The sequence below is a fragment of the Gigantopelta aegis genome, chromosome 14 (genome assembly GCF_016097555.1).
Source record: "Gigantopelta aegis isolate Gae_Host chromosome 14, Gae_host_genome, whole genome shotgun sequence".
Taxonomy (NCBI): domain Eukaryota; kingdom Metazoa; phylum Mollusca; class Gastropoda; order Neomphalida; family Peltospiridae; genus Gigantopelta; species Gigantopelta aegis.
The window spans coordinates 36,201,425-36,212,187 of record NC_054712.1 but is presented as its reverse complement, the minus strand read 5'-3'; positions in this window follow the sequence as shown (position 1 = coordinate 36,212,187).

The window sequence follows — 10,763 nt, the reverse complement described above, 5'->3', positions numbered from 1 at the left end:
AATTATAATCTAAAAACAGGTGTGAAACATAGATTGAATATTGTAATCGTTGTATAATCTTATATATACATGTACGTGTATAACTGCGTGAAACGTTGACCTCCCAGCTAAAAGGGGAATTTATAGGTGTTTTCGGGAATTGTGGGAAAAGTACTTGCTCTTCAGACTAAATGCTTCTGTTAATTTGTAGCTTTTATTTTCTGCCTTATACTTGGTGGAAATTGTCTAGAAGCATGGACAAGAAAGAAAAGGAGATACCAGAAGCTGTTAAACAATCAAATATGTACGGAACTGCAGGCGAGTACTAGTTATTGTCGCTGTTTGTAATTAACATGTCCTGGTGCAATAGTGGCCAGTGTGTAACCAACAGGGCCTATTCTCAATATTTCTGTTGATGATAATTTGACAACTTAGTTCAAGATCGGCACCAGGAATATTTGAAAGGGGTTAGTTTGTTTTTTTGTATAATAAACGTAGCACGTGTACGTACATTGTAGCTGGGATAATAATTCTGCACCCTCTGACCCTCCTTTCCACAAGATGACGCGCCTGGAGTTTATATAATACTAAGCTACCCTCATGTGATGTTTTAGGGGCACTTGTAGACTTTTTCTTTTAGGGACGAAGTCCGGTTAAAAACGGTGGAGCGTAAGCGTATGAAAAAGGGGATCACGGAATCAACGGTCCGACCCCCTCCCCCCACCCTCCTTCTGTTGGATCAAATCTTCGCGTTTGAGCAAAAACGAGGGAGACGTTCTTCGCTGAAAATTATCTTGTCTAAGACCTTTTCACCATGTATCACTGTACTCACAATATTAGTTGTAATCCAAGTAAAAATGCATAGTGATTCGTTTTGTAGTAATGCAAATGTGAATAGAGGTTGTTAGTCAGATTCGGGTGGGGGTTTTTTATTATTGAATTCAGGAAAAAAAGTAGCCACCCCCACCCATAGACCTATGGAGAGGGGGGTCTACAATATTCCAAACTACACAAGCATGTATCGCATGTGGGCTCACTTCCTCAGAAACACTCAACCAAGTTATCTTATTTCCACCATTATATGCATGGGTCGAAATACTGCCGTCCCGGTCGGTCTTTTGCCAGTCAACATCATCACGGGCCGGGAGATAAGTTTACATGCAATTATTTTGCGTATATATATAAAGTTATTAATGAACAATCGCCTTTTCACATTATTGGGGAAAAAATTCCCATACTGAATAGCCCATTGAGACGTAAAGAGGAAATCTAAAAATTGTTGGGGGGGGGGGGGGGGGGGGGGGGGGGGGGGGAGGGGGAATTCCGAAGAAGTAAAAAAGTGTATTTCATACCGTATTTCATACCACTTTAAAAGTAACATCAACGTGAAATTTTGATCATCGTTCAACAGTGTAACAAACTGCATGGTTGTATGCAAATTGTCAATGTTCTTGGTTACACACCACCATTAATTATTACTCCATGCAGTTCAGTACAATCTGTCAGTATATAGTCTGTGAAAAATACAACACTATTGAGAGGGTCATGAGACTACTAATTTTAGGGAGTGCTCTCAACTTACAAGTACCGTGTAAAACAAGTAAGTTCAAACCAATTAGTTATTGCAATACTACAGAGGTCAACCTACGTGAAATCATCAAAGAAAGATTTCAAAAAGCATATAAGAATGTTTTAGGGTTTTGTTGGGGGGTTTTGTTGGGGTTTTATTTATTTTTATTTTTTTATATGAGAACTATTTCCTAAACCGGACACGACAAATGATGGTGTGTTGCCTTCTATATTGCATACTTTTTTTGCTTTTCAACTTCAAAAAGTGGGATTTTTTCTTTCTTTCTTTCTTTCTTTTTTTGTTTTTGTTTTTGTTTTCTTCTTTTTTTTCTTTTTTCTTTTTGTTTTTGTTTTGGTTTGGGTGTTGTTGTTTTTTAGGGGGACGGGATTGGGGGGGGGGGCACGAACCACGTGATATAAGGTGGAGAGAGAAAAATATCTGAATGGGGACTCATTCCCCTCCCCCCCCCCCCCCCTTGATTACGCCAATTGTATTTTTCAGAATGCGTAGCAAATAAAGAAAAGATATGTTTAATTACCCTAGTATGGACAACTGGTTCAAAATCGCCGATGTGTATTTTTGTGCTGGGGTGTTGTTAAGCATTCATTCATTCTGGTTCAAAGAGGTGCGTCAGGAAGGAAACGGTTGGAGGGGAGGGGGTGTCGCAAATATATTTCGCAATGAGGTGTGCAATATAAAATAGATAAACAAAAATAAATATCAGAACATTTTACCAAAGATTATTATTGTTGTTTTTATTGGTAAACTTTTTCTTTCTTTTTTTAAAATGCTCTCGGTACAACTAGAGCGTATGCATAAAATGGAATTTCTGAGACTCCACAATAAATCTATGATATATCATTAGAACTACTAGTATACAAACAACATATTCAGCCATTCCTGGATTTACATTTTTAGCACCCCTTGTCAAAATAATTCTGAATCTGTTATGTTCTACATTAATTATTTATAAATATATATGTCACTTGCTATATAGGTTTAAATAATAGTTAATAACGTATATAACTTATGGCTTATATGTAGGATACTTACCTTTTATGTAACCGCACACGGTATATCCAGAAACAAGACTGTTAATAGCATTCAAGTAATTCCTAATAAACCAATTACGTTATATCACGTGCAAGTGTTTATGACGTCATAATGGTGGAGAAGTCCAACTTCATAATATTTATGGGGCGGGAGGTCGCCCAGTGGTAAGGCGCTCGCTTGATGAGCGGTCGGTTTAGGATCGATCCTCGTCGGTGAGCTCATTGGGCTATTTCTCTTTCCAGCCAGTGGTACCACGACTAGCATATCAAAGGCCGTGGTATGTACTACCCTGTCTGTGGGATAGTGCATATAAAAGATCCCTTGCTGCAAATCGAAAAGAGTAGTCCATGAAGTGGCGACAGCGGGTTTCCTTTCTCAATATCTGTGTGATCCATAACCATATGTCTATCGCCATATAAACGTAAATAAAATGTTTTGAGTGCGTCGTTAAATAAATTTGTCGGTATGGCGCTATGGAATTCAATGCAACTACAGTCAACAGTGGATATGGGAGAGGGGGGCCTTCCCTAGAAAGAAAATGGGTTACGGTTTGGGTTACGAAAATCATTACAGTAATGATAAGAATAATTAATTTTTCCAAACGCTTAACCCGGGATAAAAATGGGAGTCTGCACGCCAGTGAGAACGATTATATCTGTACGTCCGAGTGTCCGTGTAGTTCACCAACGGCAGGGTACTCGGACTAGCTGTGGATCAACCCACACGGGAAGAACATAGCCTAATACACTGTCGGGGGAAGCTGGGGATAAGGGGGCATTTGCTCCTCCCACCACCACACGCACACTTTTCTTTATCCAGTAGTACTAGTAGCAGCGATTGTTTATAATACACATGTGTGTATATATATATATGTATATGTGTGTGTGTGTGTGTGTGTGTGTGTGTGGGAGTGTGTGTGTGTGTGTGTCCCCAACCCCCACCCCAACTTTTTGGCACCTTCCTACGCCACTGTAATATAGGCCTATAAAACGTGTGGTACTTGTACACTAAGTAAAACTGTGCTTATTATTACAAGGTATTGGGAAGAGATAATTAACAGTATTTGTTAAAGTAAGCAATAAGCAATATGCCACATCATATATTGTTGACAAATATAGCTCCTGCTTTTGTTTTCGTATTTAAATATTTTGACATTCGCCTTTAACTTTTGACACTAACGTGAGGCGTGAATACAGGGGTTTGTGAAGGGGATGGGGAAGGGGCATGGTAAGACTAATAAAAGCTAGGCGTTTTAACAGGTTTTTGATGTCGACGAAAAAAAAGAGGACGCGCGCCATTCGGTGCCTTTCCTTGGATTCGCGCCTGGATGTCTTTGGTTACCAGTCATATCATTCCCGGGTTGTAACATCCCCGCTTTACAAGGCCTAGAAGCCTTCGGGTAATAATGTGTTAGGCCTACATGAATAACTGGTTTTAATAGTGTTGTTAAACACGCTGTTTGCTAATCTTTTGGGTTGTTAAGCGTGCAACCACGCGTTGCTTTTTCATACTTATGAATGTGTTAATTAATGTTATTAAACACAAAATAGTTATTTTCCTAGTGTTATCTTGGCGAGGACGTTTTAACCCAATATCGTTATAACCCGGGGACGTTTTGACTGGATGCGCTTTCTTTTGGTACAAAGTCACCTGCAAATCCCATGTTCAGGGGAGACGAACGATCGACATCGTCGGAAATAGTCGATGGTACTTATTGGTAGCACTAAACCAATTAATTTCCGGCTGTGTCGAAGTTGGAGGTGCACCGGCGTTTTGATAGAGAAGTTAACACCACAAGTCCTGCGATTCGTAATAAATGTGTTGGGTGTAAAAAAAAAAAAGTTTCATCTGGGCAAAAAATGTATGCAATTTTATTTCATCTAGTATCACTGTGTCAATTAGTCTTTTGCTTGAAACATGTTACAGGTACCTGTAAAAAAAAGTACTCAAATTTTGTGCGGAACTAGGGTAGTCATAGACGCTACCGTTACCTCTGAAATGAGCAGCTTCTCTCCCAATTTTTTCTGATACATTTTAAGAGTGAGGGGTGGTAGTATATCTGTTGTGTTTATGTCGATTGGTATGCTTTGGGTAGGAGTTTTAGCCACATATTTTACTATTGTCGTCAGGGGGATTAGATTTAGTAGTATACACCCTAAAGACAGGGACATTTAGAGTTTGAAGCTCAGGGGATAGAATATGCATTTACCCAATCCGCACCCACCTCCCTAAACCACCCTGTTAAAGGTCTAGTTAGAATTTTAGTAGAGTAAACGAGCGAGACCCAGTGGTATTTTGTTGGTAAAATGTAGTTTGCAGCCAAAACGAGGGGCCGGTGCCGTATCACCTTTTCCTAAAGCTGCATCATGGTGCAAGCAAAGCATATGCGAAACAGGTGACATACACCCCTGTTAAGCGCTTGAATCGTTGATAATTTCGTTATTATTTCACTGCTGACTATTAAAGGTGTGGGAACCCCGCATCCATCACCCGCTTTGAAGGTCCTGCACTTTGTACATTTTTCTCTCTTATTGTCTTTTTTATTGGTGATTATGGGGACACTAGAAAAGAAACCTGGCATCTTGAATCATGAGAAGTCCAAGTACTTAAGCACAGGCTCATGGACATGTATATTTTATTTTGCATGCTTAATCATATTTCAAACTGTCAAATATGTTTTTAGCGTGTACATTTATGATAATGATACTATTTAAACTTAGTTTGCTTAATATGAGTTTAAATAATATTATGTATAAAAATTAATAAAGAATCAACGCATAGCCCCTGTTGTTGTTGTTGTTGTTGTTGTTGTTGGAGTAACTGCACTGACGGATCCAAATGAGGCTATTGCCTATTTGCATTTACCTAAAACAAATCAATACATTTAAATAATTTTTAAATATTGTTTAATATATTTTCATGTGATTAAAATACGCAATATAATGTTACATTTTTATGAAAAGTGGTCTTAACGTCTGCCTTAAACTTGAGCAAAGACGATAATAGATGTCCTATATACCAACACCGGCAACACCGGACCATAATTCCCACCTTCACCCATACCATTTTCAAGACGATACTAAAGTTAAAATAATTCGAGGCGGGGTGTAGTTCATTGGGCTCCTATTTTTGTAGGGGGAATGGGGTGGGGGCATGCTGGCTTATTTATATGCATGTAGTTAGCATTATTACAAAACAGCTATATAGCGTTGCAAACGAATCACTAAGCATTTCTACATTGATTACAACTAATTTTGAGGGTAAAATGGTGGAAACACATGTACATGGTAAAAAGGTTTCAGGTTAGCACATTTTGCCCGAATATCTCATCGTTTTTGCCCGAATTTGATTATTTACCCCCCCCCCCCCTCTCTCTCTCTCTCTCTCTCTCTCTCTCTCTCTCTCTCTCTCTCTCTCTCTCTCTCTCTCTCTCTCTCTCTCTCTCTCTCCAACCTTCAAGTATTGAAATAGATACCAAATATCTATAGTTTAAAATAGATGAGGTGTCCTTAAACAAATTTTCCTTTCCAATCCTTGGAGAAAAAGAAAACTGCAAAAGCAAATTTTCTCTTTTCTCAATATATTTTCCAGGGGATATATGACTCTCCCTCATATAACTTTCGCCAGTCTAGATCCCCTTCCTCCTCCCCCCCCCCCCCCCCCCTCCCCCGCTAACATTCCGGAATACGCGCCTGAGAACCGGTGAAACTGTTATTTACTCCCGTGTTAAAATGTATACACACTGACTACAAGAATAAAATCGAATTAATATCAAGCTGTAAAAAACGATGATAACCTTGCTATGGTATAGGTTGTGATAAATATAGCTTATTCGATTGCTAATTATAAATCTAAAAACAGGCGTGAAACAGATTAAATATTGTAATCGTTGTATAATCTTATATATACATGTACGTGTATAACTGCGTGAAACGTTCACCTCCCAGCTAAAAGGGGAATTTATAGGTGTTTTCGGGAATTGTGGGAAAAGTACTTGCTCTTCAGACTAAATGCTTCTGTTAATTTGGAGAATTTATTTTCTGCTTTATACTTGGTGGAAATTGTCTAGAAGCATGGACAAGAAAGAAATGGAAATACCAGAAGCTGTTAAACAATCAAATATGTACGGAACTGCAGGCGAGTACTAGTTATTGTGGCTGTTTGTAATTAACATGTCCTGGTGCAATGGTGGCCAGTGTGTAACCAACAGGACCTATTCTCAATATTTCTGTTGATGATCATTTGACAACTTAGTTCAAGATCGGCACCAGGAATATTTGAAAGGGGTTAGTTTTTTTTGTATAATAAACGTAGCACGTGTACGTACATTGTAACCGGGATAATAATTCCGCACCCTCTGACCCTCCTTTATACAAGCTGACGCGCCTGGAGTTTATTCAATATACTACTAGACTACCCTTGTATGATGTTTTAGGGGCACATGTAGACTGGTTTTTTAGGGACGAAGTCCAGTTAAAAACGGTGGAGCGTAAGCGTATGAAACAGGGGGTCACGGAATCAACGGTCCGACCCCCCTCCCCCACCCTCCTCCTGGTGCTGGATCAAATCTTTGCTTTTGAGCAAACACGAGGGAGACGTTCTTCGGTGAAAATGATCTTGTCTAAGACCTTTTCACCATGTATTACTGTACTCACAATATTAGTTGTAATTCAAGTAAAAATGCATAGTGATTCGTTTGGTAGTAATGCAAATGTGAATAGATGGTTGTTAGTCAGATTCGGGTTTTTTTATTTATTGAATTCAGGAAAAAAATGTCGCCACTCCCACCCATAGACCTATGGGGAGGGGGGTCTACAATATTCCAAACTACACAAGCATGTATCGTATGTGGGCTCACTTCCTCAGAAACACTCGCTCAACCAAAGTTATCTTATTTCCCCCATTATATGCATGGGTCGAAATACTGCCGTCCCGGTCGGTCTTTTGCCAGTCAACATCATCACGGGCCGGGAGATATGTTTACATGCAATTATTTTGCGTATATATATAAAGTTATTAATGAACAATCGCCTGTTCACATTATTGAGGTAAAAATTCCCATACTGAATAGCCCATTGGGACCTAAAGAGGAAATCTAAACATTGTTTGGGGGGGGGGGGGGGGGGGGGGGGCGGAGGCGGAATTCCGAAGAAGTAAAAAAGTGTATTTCATACCGTATTTCATACCACTTTAAAAGTAACATCGACGTGAAATTTTTATCATCGTTCAACAGCGTAACAAACTGCATGGTTGTATGCAAATTTGTCAATGTTCATGGTTACACACCACCATTAATTATTACTCCATGCAGTTCAGTACAATCTGTCAGTATATAGTCTGTGAAAAATACAACACTATTGAGAGGGTCATGAGACTACTAATTTTAGGGAGTGCACTCAACTTACAAGTACCGTGTAAAACAAGTTACTTCAAACCAATGAGTTATTTCAATACTACAGAGGTCAACCTACGTTAAATCATCAAAGAAAGATTTCAAAAAGCATATACGAATTTTGTAGGGTTTTGTTGGGGGGTTTTGTTGGGTTTTGTTGGGTTTTTCGTTTTTTCGTGGGTTTTTTATATGAGAACCATTTCCTAAACCGGACATGACAAATGATGGAATGAATGAATGAATGTTTAACGACACCCCAGCACGAAAAATACATCGGCTATTGGATGTCAAACTATGGTAATGGAAACAAACAAGGTGATGATCAACATCAACAGAAAAATTCAAGATATAAATAAAAACAGTGTAAAGAACTGTGCAAAAATACAAATAAAATATCACAGATAAGATACTGACTTTTACTCTAAACTTCAATTTGTGCTGTATTGGCCATTCTCATAGAGAATGTTACACCCCTGCACCACGGTGAGGTTACAGCACGCGCAGGGGCGACAAATGATGGTGTCTTGCCTTCTATATTGCATACTTTTTTCGATTTTCAACTTCAAAATGTGGGATTCTTTCTTTCTTTCTTTCTTTTTGTTTTTTTCTTCTTTTTTTGTTTTATTGTTGTTGTTTTGGTTTGGGGGTGGGGTTTTTGTTTGGGGGGGGACGGGGTTGGGGGGTCACGAACCACGTGATATAAGGTGGAGAGAGAAAAATATCTGAATGGGGACTCATTCCCCTCCCCCCTTTGATTACGCCAATTGTATTTTTCAGAAGGCGTAGCAAATAAAGAAAAGATATTTTTAATTACCCTAGTATGGACAACTGGTTCAAAATCGCCGATGTGTATTTTTGTGCTAGGGTGTTGTTAAGCATTCATTCATTCTGGTTCAAAGAGGTGCGTCAGGAAGGAAACGGTTGGAGGGGAGGGGGTGTCGCAAATATATTTCGCAATGAGGTGTGCAATACAAAATAGATATTTAGATTTTTATTGGTAAACCTTTTTTTCTTTTTTTTTTAAATGCTCTCGGTACAATTAAAGCGTAGGCCTATGCATAAAATGGAATTTCTGAGTCTCCACAATAAATCTATGATATATCATTCGAACTACTAGTATACAAACAACATATTCAGCCATTTCTCGATTTACATTTTTAGCACCCCTTGTCAAATAATTCTGAATCTGTTATGTTCTACATTAATTATTTATAAATATATATGTCACTTGCTATATAGGTTTAAATAATAGTTAATAACGTATATAACTTATGGCTTATATGTAGGATACTTACCTTTTATGTAACCGCATACGGTATATCCAGAAACAAGACTGTTAATAGCATTCAAGTAATTCCTAATAAACCAATTACGTTATATCACGTGCAAGTGTTTATGACGTCATAATGGTGGAGAAGTCCAACTTCATAATATTTATGGGGCGGGAGGTCGCCCAGTGGTAAGGCGCTCGCTTGATGAGCGGTCGGTCTAGGATCGATCCTCGTCGGTGAGCTCATTGGGCTATTTCTCTTTCCAGCCAGTGGTACCACGACTGGTATATCAAAGGCCGTGGTATGTACTACCCTGTCTGTGGGATAGTGCATATAAAAGGTCCCTTGCTGCGAATCGAAAAGAGTAGTCCATGAAGTGGCGACAGCGGGTTTCCTTTCTCAATATCTGTGTGATCCATAACCATATGTCTGACACCATATAATCGTAAATAAAATGTTTTTAGTCCGTCGTTAAATACATTTTTCGGTATTGCGCTATGGAATTGAATACAACTACAGTCAACAGTGGATATGGGAGAGGGGGTCCTTCCCTAGAAAGAAAATGGGTTAAGGTCTCACTACACACATGTCATCTGCCATTGAAATCCATGTTAAACTGCCCAACTTCAAGCGAAGATTGCCCATAGCACGGGTTCTCGTTGGCACTAACAACATACACCATTGCGAACATACATTATATAAGCATTTATATTCATTCCAAAATTGTGAATATTTCCGTCTCAGTTTTTTGCTATATGACCGCATCTGGCTGTAGTACCGGTCCGAACAGGTGGTTCATTAACCGATTCACTCCGGCTGTCACTTGCACTATATACCCATGTCCCAAAAGGTCGATGCACAATATTACAAAATAATATGGGCAAAATACAGCCAGAAGGCTTACCATTAAACATACATATTGTTTTAATTCTTCACCATTTCCTAGAAGTGAATATGTGAACCATAACATGTGCCACAATTAGGAACTATAGTGGTGATGAATGATGAATGAACTCTCACCCGGAAGTGATCTGTGTAGTGAGACCTAAGGTTTGGGTTACGAAAATCATTACAGTAATGATAAGAATAATTAATTTTTCCAAACGCTTAACCCGGGATAAAAATGGGAGTCCGCACGCCAGTAAGAACGATTATATCTGTACGTCCGAGTGTCCGTGTAGTTCACCAACGGCAGGGTACTCGGACTAGCTGTGGACCAACCCACACGGGAAGAACATAGCCCAATACACTGGCGGGGGAAGCGGGGGATAAGGTGGCAATTGCCTCCCACCACCACCACACGCACACTTTTCTTTATCCAGTAGTACTAGCAGCAGCGATTGTTTATAATACACATGTATATATATGTGTGTGTGTGTGTGTGTGTGTGTGTCCGAACCTCCACCCCAACTTTTTGGCACCTTCCTACGCCACTGTAATATAGGCCTATAAAACGTGTGGTACTTGTACACTAAGTAAAACTGTGCTTATTATTACA